We start from the raw sequence: 15,984 nt of genomic DNA, 5'->3' as shown, positions 1-15,984 counted from the left end.
CTGCACTCAGCGTAACCATACTACAAATTTCAGACAAGAATATCATAAGATAGGATAGTCACAAGCCAATCACTTTGATGATCACAGATGTAACAATCCTAAATAAGATACTAACTAACCTAATCCATTAATTAAAAATACATCATTGCAAAGTTAGGTTTATTCCAGGAATGCAAGAAGTCAATCAATGTAACTGGCTGCATTAACAGGATGAAAGAGAAAAACGATCTCATAGAAGCATAAAAAGAAGCTGATGAAATTCAAAAGGTATATATGATGAAAGCTATCATTATGATAAATAGTAAATTCTAGAAAACTACAGCAGATATCATAATCTATGGTGAAATTGAAAACTTTCCTTTAGAGACTGTGAACTCGGTGAAGATGGCTAATCCCACCATTTCTAGTCAACATTTATAAGTGACCTCAGCCAGGGAAATAAGGTGAGAACAAGAATAGATATGATTGTGTTTGTAGAATATACTAAAGTCTCTCTAAGCTTTAGAATGAATAAATGAATTTAGGAATGTGACAAGATCAACACACAAATATTAAGACCTATTGGAAACAAACAACTAGAAAATAAAATGAACCACCATTTATGATAACATCAACATAATCAAATACCAAAGGATAAATGTAATGAAAGATGAGCAATCTCTCTAGAATAAAAGCTACAAAACCTTACTGGGAGAAATTAAGAAGACTTAAATAAATGGAGGTATAAACAGGGTCATAGATTAGAAAACTCAATGTTACAATGATGTCAATTCTCTCAAATTTGTTCATGAATTCAATGCCACCCCAATCAAAATCTAAGCAGATGTTTGAATTCCAAGCTAATGATAAATTTTACGTGGAAATGAAAAGAGCCAAGAACAGTGAAGACAATCCTGAAGAAGAAGGAAAATTTAGAGAACTTACGCTACAAAATACATATCAAGACTTGTCTCAATTAGGGTTCTTCCAGAACTGGATGCTGAGATGGGCATTTGGGTAAAAGGATTTTTTGGGAAGTGACCTCAGAAAATATGGTGAGGGAATGGAGAAGTGAAATAGGGTAGGTAAGAGAGCCCATAAAATATGCCTTCACTTTAGGTGATGTGAGCAATGAAGGGGTTGCTGGTTCTGCAGGTCTTGACAATGTCCTTCACGATCTAGTCTATGTGGTGTGTGTATTAGGCACTACGGATAGACAAACGTATACTCAGTCTCTGAATAAAATCTCCTTCAAATCTTTTGCCAACAGCAACTGGGTTAGTTTTTTGTTAAGATATGCTTTTCCCATCCTGGATATGTACAGACAACTACTCAGATATCTTCATCTAAATAATAGTGTGTTATCCAAAAACAATCTATCTGAATATTTAGAAAGGAATTCAAGGGAGGCAGTGAGCTGTCTTTCTTTTTCTTTTTTCAGTAGCAGCTTTGTTGACATTATATACTTGGAAAATTGGGCAGACCTGAGTCACCCTGGAACATTTTGGGGCCAACCATGTCTTATTATTTCTCCCACCTCAACATCTCCTTTCGCTGTTCTGTTTTCTCCATTCTTTATTCACTGGGGCAACATCTTTTGGCATCACCAAGTGGTAGTCTGGGCCATGGCACAGAAGATGTGCAACAGGCATGGAGTGGGTGGGTAACAGACACCCTCGGTCCCCAAGACTTCTTCCTCGATATGAGGGCCTTGATCTAGCAGAAGGGTAACATGGAGGTTCAAGAGTAGTCAGTTGGAAAAAATTAAAACATCGGCGAAATCTGGGGTAAGAAATGGTTGTTCTCTTGATAATGTTATCAAACAATGCATTTTTATGTTTTGCAAAATATAGTTCAAAATTTTTCACTACTTAATATATGCACATAGTACAATATTCCAAAGGCATAAAAAATATACAGTGAGGAGTATATCCACCTCTTACCACTGACCCCAGATCCCTAGCCCCATGACCCAGAGGAAACCACTGTTATACCTTTTCTTATAATAAAATTTTGAACTGCAAGAGCTCTTCAGCTCATTAAGTGACAGAGAGTAAGCGGCAAAGATCCTCTGCGAGAAGCTTCTGAGTGACAAGCTGCAAGAAAATGTCACCTTCTAACCCGAATACCTATCCTCATTCTGGGCACAAACTGTTATTTGTAATCAAGAAAAATGTCTTCATTTGTTCATATCCGGAGGTTGACATCTCCCTGAAACTTCTTGAGGATTTGTTGTTATTCCAAAAATCACACTCAACTCGTTCAACTATTTTGTTAATTTAGAAAGTATCTTTTGTCTTTCATTCAATTTTAGCATTTCTTAACAGTTTTGATGTTAGGCAAGGAAAGAGTCAGAACTCTTGAAAAATCTGGCAACATTTAAAATCTTGAGGTCCAGGTATCTGTGATGAATACAAGCTGAAGAGGAGCCTGTGACTAAAGTTCTAGGAGAAAGTGATCCCTCCACCGGAATTGTAGCCATGGGCATAGTACACAGCCAGGGCGGCTGCCCGGCTTTGCGCGGTTCTGAGGAGGGCTGTGTGTCAGGCAGTAGGCTTTTGCTTGTCTCCATGACTTAGTGTTGTCGCCCCTAAGGTAACTCTATCCTCTCATGACAAAAGAGGGAAAGTTCTCATCCTAATTGGGAAGACCTGGCTGAACTCCACCGGAGGAGGGAAAATTATTCTTCCGTTTCCAGCAGCCAAGCTCCAATTCGTTGTATTAAAGAGTCAGCTGTTGAAGAATATCCCAATTTCTCTTATGACTGATGGCCAGCCATGTCTCCAAAGGTACATCTTGGTGAAATTGCAGTTATCCTCGGGACCTTGGGAATGGCTTCTACTTGGGAGGTATTGGGTGTTGCATGACAAGACATGTCACAGGAAAGAGACTCATGCCAAATAAAATGGTAATTTTTCCTTAGAAGCCCTTTTAAATGAGAGAAGAGAGTAAAATCACTGAGTCCCACTCGCAGGCATGAATTGAGGAAGAGGCTGGTGAGAGGTCATCTACCTACTAGACAAGCGTGGAGTATCCAGGAAATAGAATACATACTATCCAAATCTTTTTTATAGATTTGCAAAGATACGTGGACTTGCAGCATCCAAGGCTACAGGAGACGTTGACGTTTAATGGCAAATAAAAACAGGCTGTCAGGATGAATGAGGACAGAACAGAAGGAGGAGGAACACCTATCTACCACCAGAGAAGGGCAGAAGATGGAATGATGATTACACATTGGCCAGATTGAGAGAAACTAGGGACAAAGGCAACACCATTGCACTGACTGCCCAGGGATCTTGAAGAAAACGGTAAGCACGTTTGTTTGTCTATTTAGCTGAAAGAATTGGGGAATCTCAAGAGCTTTTAAATGGAATTATAATTTCTTGTTGCAGCAGTTGTGGCAATGACATTACAGTGTGATACCTACTACTGATTCTGGAGTCAAGGGATATTGAGACATTTTAGGAAGGAGCTCAGCTGTCTTTCATTTGATTCTAACTGGCTGAGCAGAATGAATGAGTCTGATGTCATTAGCATGTTGGGGCCTGTCTCAGTATGTCTGGGATCCTACAACAAATTACCATAGACCAGGTGGCTTCTAAGCAGCACACATTTATTTCTCACGGTTCTAGGGTCTGGGAAGTCCAAGATTAAGATCCTGGTAGATTCAGTGTCTGGTGAGAGCCTGCTTCCTGGTTCATACATGGCCATCTTCTTGCTGTGTCCTCACATGGCATAAGCAATGGGGAATCTCTTTTATGAGGGCACTAATCCTATTCATGAGGGCTCCACTCTCAGGACCTAATCGCCTTCCAAAGGCTCTGCCTCCTAATACCATCATCTTCGTGGTTAGGAATTCAGCATACAGATTTTGGGGGAACAGAAACATTCAGACGACAGCAGGACCAGAGTGAAGAGGGGATGGAGACAGGAATCTCTCGTATGTCACAGTCATTGAAACCTCTGGCAATGAACTGGGAGTTGCAGAGACGATGATGTTTGCTCTTGGTTGGTGCTCCGAGGCACTAGTATTCAGGGATCACCAGTTTCAAGAATTAAGATCATTCAAAGCTAGGCTTCTCCTGCTCCAGGGCTGTTGTGGTTTTTATACATATTAATGGTCTCCAACTCTCCCTTAAATTGTGTCATTTCTCTTCAAACACAGGACATTCCTGCACCAAAGTCATGAATTATAAAATTTCAAGTTAAATAATAATTTTCAGTTCTTTGCTAAAATATTTATTCTTTGTTTTATTCCTTTGAACATATTAAACACAATGTAGGCTCCAAGTCTGATAACTCCATTATCGGAGTGTCCTGTTGTTTTGTTTCCATTGGCTTGTTTCTCTTGGGTTGTGGTCACATTGTTTTGTCTGCACATACGCTACATTATGTGTGATTGGATGCTAAACGTTGTCTATGAAAAATTATAGACAGAATTCAAGGCCTAGAACGATGATTGCTGTTGTGGGCTGAGTTGTGTTCCCCAGAAAGTTATGTCGGAGTCCTGATCCCAGGTACCCGTGAACGTGACCTTACTTGGAACTAGGATCTTTGCAGATGTAATGGGATAAATTAATGAGCGCATACTGGGTTAGGGTGGGCCCTAGATCCAATATGACTGGTGTCCTTATAAGAAGAGAAAGAGGCATGGAGACAGACACACATAGTCGGAAGACGGCTGTGGAAGATGGAGGCTGAGAACAGAGGCACGCTGCCGCAACCAAGGAATGCCGGGATTGTCAGCAAGCACAGGAGCTAGGAAGAGGCAAGGAAGGCTCCTCCCTCAGGACTTTCAGAGAGAGCTCGGCCCCACAGACACCTTGATTTCAGACTTCTCACCTCCAGAACTGCCACAGAATGAATTTCTATTGTTTTAAGCCACTCAGTTTGTGGTAATTGGTTATGGCAGCCGCAGGAAACTAATACAATTGCTTCTGGCTGTTGGAAGCTGTGCCCACTGGGCCCGTCTGCGTTTGCCGGCCGCCTGCCACTGCTTCACGCACACAGGCCCAAGCTCTCTGGCAGGGACCCCCTGCCCTGGCCAACCAGCTGAGGTGGTGCTGAGGATCCAGCAACAGAAAAGGCAAACACTTCAGCCTTTCTGGAGATTGCCCTCTAGTGTGGGAAATAGACAATATCCAAAATAAATACATAAACTAAATATAATGTTAAGTTTTGATAGGTGCTATGGAGAAAGAGAAAGTAGAGTAGGGACTTTGACATGTTGGGGGTGGTGGTGGTTTGCAACTTTAAATAGATCTTTAGACATTCAATGTCATTCCAATAAAAATTCCCAGTTTGTGTGTGATTTAAATAGACTTAAAAATTTTATGTAGAGGCAAACGGCCCAGAGTAACTGAGACGCTTTTGAAGCACAGGTGGGAGGCCTTGCTTCACTGCCTGTCCACACATGTCATTGTCTCTAATATGTGCAGCAACATGTTTGGGCACAAGGAAGTGATTCCCACAATTGAGGCTAATGATTACCTTTAGGGAGAAGGGAGGCCTTTGTGAAAGAGCGAGCATTTCTGGGGAACTGGCAAAGTGTTATTTCTTAGCCAGGATGGTGATTACAGAGGTATTTGCCTTTCTGTAAGTCATTAAACTGGATATTTAGGTTTCATATCCTTTTCCATATGTGTCTTAAGTTTTCTTACAATAAAGTTTTGTTTTCGACAACAAAGAATAAACAAGTCACCTGGAGAAGCTGAGCTGGATATGAGGTTGGAGGAGAAGGCTTTCTTCCATTGTATTCTCTCAGTGCAGACACGTACCACCCATTTTTTTGCCTCAAGTGTGTTTGGAACTATTTTCAGTTGGACTGGCCATTCATGATCAATCTAAACCCACAAGAAGCAATACTCTATCAAAAGCAATTATTTTTCTTCTTTTACATTCTTACCAACCCTCTTCTACCTACCGACAATTCCCAGGAAGTTACTACACACACCCTGGCCTCAAACTCTCCCTTGCTACCCCAGTTTAGGCTGTGATATGGTGGGAGGGTCAGGTGTCCGAAATTGCTACTCCTCACATTTCCCTCACTTTCCCTCAGCCCCCTTCACAGCCCATGCTCTTACAGTGCTTGCTCGTTCTACACTCACCCTCTTAACTTCTCTCCCTGATTTGTATCTTCTGGTGCACATGGATGTTCAGTGATCAGAGGAGTTGATCTAAAATACATAAAAGGCCCAAAGAGGGGAAGAGAAAGGTGCAGAGGGCAAGCGCCAGGTGTTAATGCAGCTCCACTGACCAGCAGCAATGGGTTTACTATTCCTTTCAGAGATGTAAGCAATTCAACTCTGAAATTCCATGCTGACAGCCCATTTCCAGAACCATTTCTGGTACTATTTTTCTTAGCCTGAGTCCTCTACAAATGAAAGCCTGAGACAAAGACTAAAGTGCTAACGCTTGACTTGGAAGGTGGAAATTCAGGGAGGTAAAGATTAGGAAAAATGGAATAGATGCAAGGAAATATGTTAATTTCAGCATTATTCAGAATAGCCAAGGCTTTGAAGCATCCTAAGCACCATCGATGGATGAATGAAGAAGATGTGGTATGTATATACAATAGAATAGGGGCCGGCTCCATGGCCGAGTGGTTAAGCTCGTGTGCTCTGCTGTGGTGGCCCAGGATTCGGGTCCTGGGTGCGGACATGGCACCGCTCATCAGGCCACGTTGAGGTGGTGTCCCACATCCCACAACCAGAAGGACCTGCAACTAAGATATACAACTGCGTACAGGGGGTTTTGGGCAGATAAAGCAGAAAAAAATAAAAAGATTGGCAACAGTTGTTAGCCCAGGTGCCAATCTTTAAAAAAAAAAAAAACAATAAAATACTAGTCAGTGATAAGAAAGACGAAATTGTGCCATTTGCTACAACATGAATGGACCTTGAAGGTATTATGCTAAGGGAGATAAGCTGGACCCAGAAAGACGAATACTGTGTGATTTCACTCACATGAGAAGACGAATGAACAAACTCATAGATACGGAAAATAGATTGGTGGTTACCAGAGGGGAAGTGTGTAGGAAGGGAGAAAGGGGTAAAGGGGCACATATGTGTGGTGACAGATGCAAACCAGACATCACAATACAGTTTATAAAAAAGCCAAAATATAATGCTTTACATCTGAAATTTACACAATGATGTAAACCAATGTGACTTCTACAAAATAATTTTTATAAAAGATAAGATCAGAAACTACATGATTTGTGATTATCCTGCCTATCACTTTGCAATGATTCCCTAAGTGACCGGGAGGAGGCAGAGACCTGAACAGAAATCTGTCCCGGGTCCCATGGCGCTTTCTGCAGTGTGGGAGGGAGCATGGCTGAAGGACAGCTGTTGCAGTATGAGGAACGTGGAAAAGGGTGGGCAGAGAGAGGGTGGGAGAACAGAGGAAAGGGTCAAGAGGCAAAGCAAGTGCAGAGCAAAAGATGAAGGGAGAGGAGGGGGAGAGAAGGCAAACTGGGCGTGCTGAGGGGAGAGGGGTCATTGAGGAAGGAGAGAAGTTAGAAGGGATTGAAGAAGAGAGACGGCATTCAATGTCCCTGCTGACGGCATGTGCAGAGACCAAGCCATCCCCACTAAGCTCTGCCCAAATGGAAGACTCATGAGCAAAGTAAATGATTGTTGTAGTTTTAATCAGTAAGTTTTAGAGTGGTTTGTAATGCCCACAGACAACTGATGCAACTTCTATGACGTGGAGTTTGAGCTTGGTGTTCTAGCTGATGACACGAACCTTTTCAGTGGGATTGTGGGTGGTTTGTGTTTTATCAGGAGCCCTTTGGGCAGCAATATGGAGAAGGGATTGGAGCAGGCTAGTACTGGACACAGAAGAGGATTAGGAATGGGCAGGAGGCCATTTTTTCTATATTTATTCTGATTCGATCAAGTTCAAATTTTGCTGTTAAAATTCCCTTTTTCTATCAACTGATGATATGGTAGATGTTCAATCAAAAATTTTTTTTGCTTTGCTAGAAATAATGACACAAACGGGACCCAGCCCCATGGCCAAGTGGTTCAGTTCGCACGCTCTGCTTCAGCGGCCCAGGGTTTTTGATTGTTCTGATCCTGGGCGAGGACATGGCAGCGCTCATCAGGCCATGCTGAGGGGGTGTCCCACATGGCACAACCTGAAGGGCCGACAACTAGAATATACAACTATGGACTGGGGGGCGTGGGGAGAAGAAGAAGAAGAAGAAGGAGCGGGAGGGGAGGGGGAGGGGAGGAGGATGGGTAGGAGGAGGAGAAGAAGGAAAAGAAGGAAAAGAAGAAGAAGGAGAAGAAGAAGGAGAAAGATCGGCAACAGATGTTAGCTCAGGTGCCAGACTTCAAAAAAAACAAACAAACAAAAAACCAAAAAACCAAAACCAACATCAACACATACCAGTCTTGTCCTCAACTATTTTTTTTTTTTTTTGAAAAAAAACCGCAGGTCCATGAAATCCCCAAATCCAGAAACAATGCTGGGAAATGGTGTTTCAGATTTATATTTAGAGCCTGTTAATTCCATGAATTATCCCTGTAGAAAGACCCTGCCCCTAGATACCTGGAGCCCTCACCTCACTGGGCATCCTGCCATGAAAGCCTGCGCTGGGTCCCACTGGTCTTTGCCCATCAATGGCTCAGGGCCCTCAACCCACACCAGGAGCCTCTGCAGAGCAACTTCCCAGCTCTGGCCAGCTGGCAGCTCTCAGCTCCTGGCCCCAGTATGGAGGGAAGGAGGGAGCTCTGTGTGATGGAGGAGAGTGCTGCTGAACTCAGACTAGGTCTGTGAGTGGAGGGAGCCCTGATTCCAGCTCAGAGATGTGTGGGGTTTAGCGCAAGGGGTCCTTGGCCTTTGAGTTTTTGTAGGACTAAACCAGGGTTGAGGGTGTGGCAGGGTTGGAGAGAAAAAGGATGCTAGTGACGTTAACCATCTTGTTTTTCCTCAGGTTACAATGACCCAACTCGGCTTCCTGCTGTTTCTCTTTACGGCCGCCAGAGGGAGCAGTGCAGGAGAGTAACTCCCAGGAGGAGCAGTTCCTCAAGCTCACCTCTAGGGGTCAGTAACAGAACTGGGCTGTGCTGCTCCCAGGGTCTGGTCTCTCCTGGCCAGAGGGGATGTCTTTGAGATGCAGAGAGGCCACATCTTGCTGCAGACTTGAGATGTAGGCTGGATGCTGTTTTCTGGCCTCTGCTGGGATCTGGCCTGTAGCAGTTAGGGTGTAGGCTGAGGCGTGTCCTGGGTCCAAGCTCTGTGCCCCTGTGTGGTCCAGAGGAGCCTCTGGTAAGAACTCTGCCCTCTCTGAGCCATGCCCTACTCCTGTAGCCTTGGCCTTGGGAGGTCCAGAGGGAGTTGCATGGTCTGTTTTGTGCCCAGGAATGCTCTCTTCACAGTCTTGCTCTCCACAACAAAAATAACAATGGCATTTTAAAATTTGTATTTGTCTTCTTTGTTATTTATCTATTTGTTTTTAAAAAAGAAAGAAAACCATATTCCTAAACACAGTCTCACTTGATCTTGACAAAATCTGTTTCCTAGCATCCTGTTAGGCGTGAGGAAGCCGAAAGAGTCTCAGATATGTGAGGTCTAATTCCAAGGACGCTCAACCAATAAGTGTTGAGCTACTTGTAACTGAAGACATCTGACCTCAAAGCTTGGGATTCTTCATTCTTGTAGACTTTTAGAATTGCCTGCAAACTCTTTAAAGTTTGGACTAGTATACAAGGTTCTTCATTTGATGCCTCGGTTAGCTTCTTGGTCACAGTCTCACCACCCCCTACCTCACACCATAGGTTTCAGCCACATTAAACTACTTACATTTCCTCAAGAGGCTGGACTGGGCTTTGTCTTTCCCTCCATGCCTTTGGGCTGTTCTCCCTAGCCAGCATTGTCTTTTCTTCCTACTGATGAGTAATGTTTACTCTCTTGGAATAAGCCAAGGTGTCTCTAGGACTAGGAGGCCACCTCTGACTATCCACTGACCTCCATTCCTGGGACAACCTCCTGCCCCCAGACTGCCCTCTCCATTCCCCAGTCTCACCTCAGAGTCTCTCTTTTGTTCTCCTGGGCTGGTCTTTCATTTATTCTTATGAATATAACTTTTTTTCCTAGTTCAGGGTAGATCAACAGACTTTAACGTGATTGAGTACAAGGAGTTCATTGACAAAGTTTCACATTCTACATTACAACTACCATTTAAAGAAATAGTGCAGGGGGTCGGCCCCATGCCGAGTGGTTAAGTTCATGCACTCTGCTTTGGCGGCCCAGGGTTTTCCAGGTTTAGATCCTGGGCGCAGACATGGCACGCTTATCAGGCCACGTTGAGGCGGTGTCCCACATGCCACAGCTAGGAGGACCCACAAGTAAAATATACAACTAGCTACTGGGGGCATTTGGGAAGAAAAAGCAGAAGGAAAAAAGATTGGCAACAGTTTTTAGCTCAAGTGCCAATCTTAAAAAAAAAAATTACTGCTTTTTGAATTTTGATATAGCATCAAAGAAAAATACCCATGATGATCTGAAAGGCTATTAAAATTTTTACTGTATTTATTATGATTATTTTTTATCATGAAAATTTCCCAACTACACATCCGAGTTAGGCTGGATTTCCTTCTTTTTTTTTTTAATTCCACCATACAACTTGTATTTCTAGGCAACCAAATAGCCCTAATTGATATGGAAATTTTCTTTTTCTTTTTTTATTATTTCATTACGCTCATAATAGTTTATAACTGTGAAATTTCAGGTGTACATTATTGTTTCTCAGTCATCATATCTATGTACCCGTTTACCCCTTTTCCCCTTCCCCCAAACCCCTTCCACTCTGGTGACCACTAATCTGTTCTCCTTGTCCGTGTGTTTGTTTATCTTCCACATATGAGTGAAATCATGCAGTGTGTGTCTTTCTCAGCTTAGCTTACTTTGCTTAACATAATACACTCGGCGTCCATCCATGTTGTTGAAAATGGCACTATTTTGTCTCTTTTAATGGCTGAGTAGCATTCCTTTGTATATATAAACCACATCTTCTTTATCCATTCATCAGTCAATGGACACTTAGGTTGCTTCCACATGTTGGTTATGGTGAATAATGCTGCAATGAACACACAGATGCATAACTCTCTTTGCATTATTAATTTCAAGTTCTTTAGATAAATACCCAGTAATGGGATAGTTGGGTCATATGGTATTTCTATTCTTAGTTTTTTGAGGAATCTCCATACTATTTTCCATAGTGGCTGCAGGAGAATGCCTTCCCACCAGCAGTGTATGAGGGTTCCCTTTTCTCCACATCCTCTCCAACATTTGTTATTTGTTGTTTTGATAATTATAGCCATTCTAACAGGTGTAAGGTGATATCTCATTGTGGTTTTGATTTGCATTTCCCTAATGATTAGTGATTCTGGACATCTTTTCATGTGTCTCTGGGCCATCTGTATATCTTCTTTAGAAAAATGTCTGTTCATATCCTCTGCCTATTTTTTGATCAGGTTGTTTGGGTTTTTGTTGTTGAGTTGTATGAGTTCTTTATATATTTTGGTGATTAACCCCTTGTTGGATATATGATTTGCAAATATTTTCTTCTGTGTCATGGGTTTTCTTTTCATTTTGTTCCTGGTTTCCTTTGCCTCGCAGAAACTCTTTAGTCTGATGTAGTCTCATTTGTTTATTTTTCCTTTTGTTTCCCTTGCCTGAGTAGACATGGTATTCCAAAAGATCCTTCTAAGACCTATGTCAAAGAATGTACTGCCTATATTTACTTCTGAGAGTTTTATGGTTTCACATCTTACCTTCAAGTCTTTAATCCATTTTGAGTTCATTTTTGTGTATGGTGAAAGATAATGGATTACTTTCATCCTTTTGCATGTGCCCGTCCAGTTTTCCCAACACCATTTATTGAAGACTTTCCTTTCTCCATTCTATGTTCTTGGCTCTTTTATCAAAGATTAGCGGTCCACAGATGTGTGGGTTTATTTTAGGGCTCTCAATTCTGTTCCATTGATCTGTGTGTCTGATTTTGTGCCAGTATCATGCTGTTTTGGTAGCATAACTTTGTACTATATTTTGAAGTCAGGCATTTTGATGCCTCTAGCTTTGCTCTTTTTTCTCGGGATTGTTTTAGCTATTTAGGTCTTTTGTTGCCCCATATGAGTTTTAGGATTCTTTGTTCTACTTCCATGAAGAATGTCATTGGGATTCTGATTGGGATTGCATTGAATCTGTAAATTGCTTTAGGTAGTATGGATATTTTAACTATGTTTATTCTTTCAATCCACATGCATGGAATATCCTTCCGTTTCTTTATGTCATCATCAATTTCTTTCAATGTCTTATTGTTTTCATTGTATAGGTCTTTCACCTCCTTGATTAAATTTATTCCTAAATATTTTATTCCTTTTGTTGCAATTGTAAATGGCATTGTATTCTTGAGTTCTCTTTCTGCTAGTTCATTATCAGAGTACCCTGAAACTTTGCTGTGGTTGTTGATTATTTCTGATAGTTTTCCAATGAATTCTTTAGAGTTTACTATATATCAAATCACATCGTTTGCATAGGGCAGGAGTTTCACTTCTTCCTCACCTATTTGGATACCTCTTATTTCTTTTTCTTGCCTGCTTGCTCTGGTGAAAACCTCCAGTACTATGTTGAATAAAAAGTGTTGAGAGTGGGCACGTTTGTCTTGTTCCTGTCATCAGAGGGATCACTTTCAATTTTTCCCCATTGAGTATGATGTTGGCTGTGGGTTTGCCATATATGGCCTTTATTATGTTGAGGTACTTTCTTTCTGACCCATTTTATTGGGAATTTTTATGATAAATGGATGTTGGATCTTGCCAAATGCTTTCTCTGCACCTATTGAGATAATCATGTGGTTTTTATTCCTTATTTTGTTACTGCTGTATCACATTGATTGATTTGTGGATGTTGAACCATCCCTGTGTCCCTGGTATAAAACTCACTTCATCATGGTCTATGATCCTCTTACGGTATTCCTGTATTCAGTTTGCCATTTTTTTTTTTTTTTTGAGGAAGATTAGCCCTGAGCTAACTGCTGTCAATCCTCCTTTTTGCTGAGCAAAACTTGCCCTGAGCTAACATCCATGCCCATCTTCCTCTACTTTATATATGTGACGCCTACCACAGTATGGCTTTTGCCAAGCAGTGCCATGTCTGCACATGGGATCCGAACCGGTGAACCCTGGGCCGCCGAGAAGAAGAACATGCGAACTTAACTGCTGTGCCACCTGGCTGGCCCCCCATTTGCCAATATGTTATTGAGTATTTTTGCATCTATGTTCATCAGCAACATTGGCCTGTAATTTTCCTTCTTTGTGTTGTCCTTGTCTGGCTTCGTGATCAGGGTGATGTTGGCCTCATAGAAGGTGTTAGGAAGTGCTCCATCTTCTTCTTTTTTGAATAGTTTGAGGAGGATAGGAATTAAATCTTCTTTGAATGTTTGATAAAATTCTCCAGAGAAGCCACCCGGTTCTGGACTTTCTTCTTTGGGAGGTTTTTGATTACTGTTTCGGTCTCTTTACCTATGATTGGTCTGTCCAGATTCTCTATTTCTTCTTGACTCCGTTTTGGGAGGTTGCATGAGTCTAAGAATTTATCCATTTCTTCTAGGTTTGCCAGTTTTTTAGCGTACACTTTTCCATTGTATTCTCTTATAATCCTTTGTGTTTCTGTGGTATCCATTGTAATTTCTCGTCTTTCATTTTTAGTTTTATTTATTTGAGCCTTGTCTCTTTTTTTCTTCGTGACTCTGGCTAAAGGATTTTCAATTTTATTTATCCGCTCAAAGAACCAGCTCTTAGTTTCATTAATCCTTTCTACTGTTTTCTTGGTTTCTATTTCCTTTATTTCTGCTCTAATTTCTATTATTTCCCTCCTTCTGCTGACTTTGGGCTTTCTTCTTCTTTTTCTAGTTCTATTAGGTGTAATTTAAGATTACTTATTTGAGATTTTTCTTATTTGTTAAGGTGGGCTTGTATTGTTATGAATTTCTCTCTTAGGATCACTTTTGCTGCAACCCATATGAGTTCGTATGATGTATTTTCATTTTCACTTGTCTTCAGATATTTTTTGATTTCTCCTTCAATTCTTCATTGATCCATTGGTCATTCGGTAGCATGTTGATTAGTCTCCACATATTTGTCACTTTCCCAGCTTTTTCTTGCAGTTGATTTCTAGTTTCACAGCATTATGGTCAGAAAAGGTGCTTGATATAATTTCAGTCTTCTTAGATTTGGGGGGCTTGCCCTGTTTCCCAACATATGATCTATCTTTGAGAATGTTGCATGTGCACTTGAGAAGAATGTGTGTTCTGCTGTTTTTGGATGGAGTGTTCTATATATATCTATTAAGTCCATCTGGTCTAGTTTTTCATCATTATTCCCTTGTTGACATTCTGTCTCAATGATCCATCCATTAATATACGCAGGGCATTGAGTTCCCCTACTACTATCTTGTTCCTGTTAATTTCCCCCTATAGGTCTGTTAATAGTTGCTTTATGTACTTTGGTTCTCCTGTGTTAGTTGCATATATATTCATAAGTGTTCTGTCCTCTGGTGGAATGTCCCTTTTATCGTTATATACAGTCCCTTTTTGTGTCCCATTGCCTTTTTATCTTGAAGTCTACTTTGTCTGATATAAGTATGGCCACATCTGCTTTCTTTTGTTTGCCATTGGCTTGGACTATCATATTCCATCCCTTCACTCTGAGCCTGTTTGTCTTTAGAGCCGAGATGTGTTTCCTGGAGGCAACATATTGTTGGGTCTTGTGTTTTAATCCATCCAGCCACTCTGTTTTTTGATTGGAGAATTCAATCCGTTTACATTTAGAGCGGTTGTTGATAAATGAAGGCTTAATGCTGCCGCTTTATCTCGTGTTTTTCTGGTTGTTCTGTATTTCCCTTGTTTCTTGTCCCAGGGATTTCTCATTGCCATTTCAGTTTGGTGATTTTCTAGGATGGTTTTCTCAGTTTTCTCTTTATTTATCATTTGTGTCTCTGTTCTGATTGTTTGTTTAGTGGTCACCATGAGGTTTGTACAAAAGATCCCGTAGATGAGATAGCCCATTTTCTGATAGCCTCTTATCTCCACCTAAGCAGGTTCCATCCCTTCCTCTTCCCTAAGTTATTGTTGTCACAACTTATTCCATTTTGTGTTGTGAGTTTGTGATTAAAAAGAAGTGATTATAGTTATCTTTGATGCTTCCCTTCCCTTTATCTTTAATGTTATAATTAACTGTTTGCTAAACTGTTCTGATAGACACTTGCAATTTTCTGATTTTGTCTATTTATCTCCTTGCTCAAGGTTTTGAAAACATTTTTTTTTTCAGGTATGAGGGCCTTCTTGACCATTTCTTGTAGGCGGCAGATCTTGTGGTCATGAGCTCCCTCAGCTTTTGTGTGTCTGGGAAAGTTTTTATTTCTCTGTCATATCTGAAGGATATTTTCACTAGATAGAGTATTCTTAGCTGAAAGTTTTTGTCTTTCAGTATTTTAAATTTATCCTTCCATTATCTCCTGTTCTGTAAGATTTCTGCTGAGAAATCTGCTGAAAGCCTGACTGGGGTTCTTTGTAGGTTATTTTCGTCTGCCTTGCTGCCATCAGGCTTCTTTCTTTGTCATTCACTTTTGCCACTTTCACTACTATATGCCTTACACTAGGTCTTTTTACACTGACATATTTAGGAGATCTGATAGCTTCTTCCACATGGATTTCCATCTCCTTCCCTAGGTTTGGGAAGTTCTCTGCTATTATTTCTTTGAACAAGCATTCTCTGTTTGAATACCTTCTCTTCTCCTTTTTGAATACCTATAATTCTTATGTTGCATTTCCTAACTGAATTGGATATTTCTCAGAGACTTTCTTCACTTATTTTTAGTCTTAGTTCTCTCTCCTCCTCTATCTGGAGCATTTCAACATGTCTATCTTCGATTAAGCTGATACACTCTTCTCTGATGTCCACTCGAGCATTCAGGGAACTCATATTTTGT

Source organism: Equus caballus, chromosome 5 (genome assembly GCF_041296265.1).
Source record: "Equus caballus isolate H_3958 breed thoroughbred chromosome 5, TB-T2T, whole genome shotgun sequence".
Lineage (NCBI taxonomy): Eukaryota > Metazoa > Chordata > Mammalia > Perissodactyla > Equidae > Equus > Equus caballus.
This window is presented reverse-complemented; position numbering follows the sequence as displayed.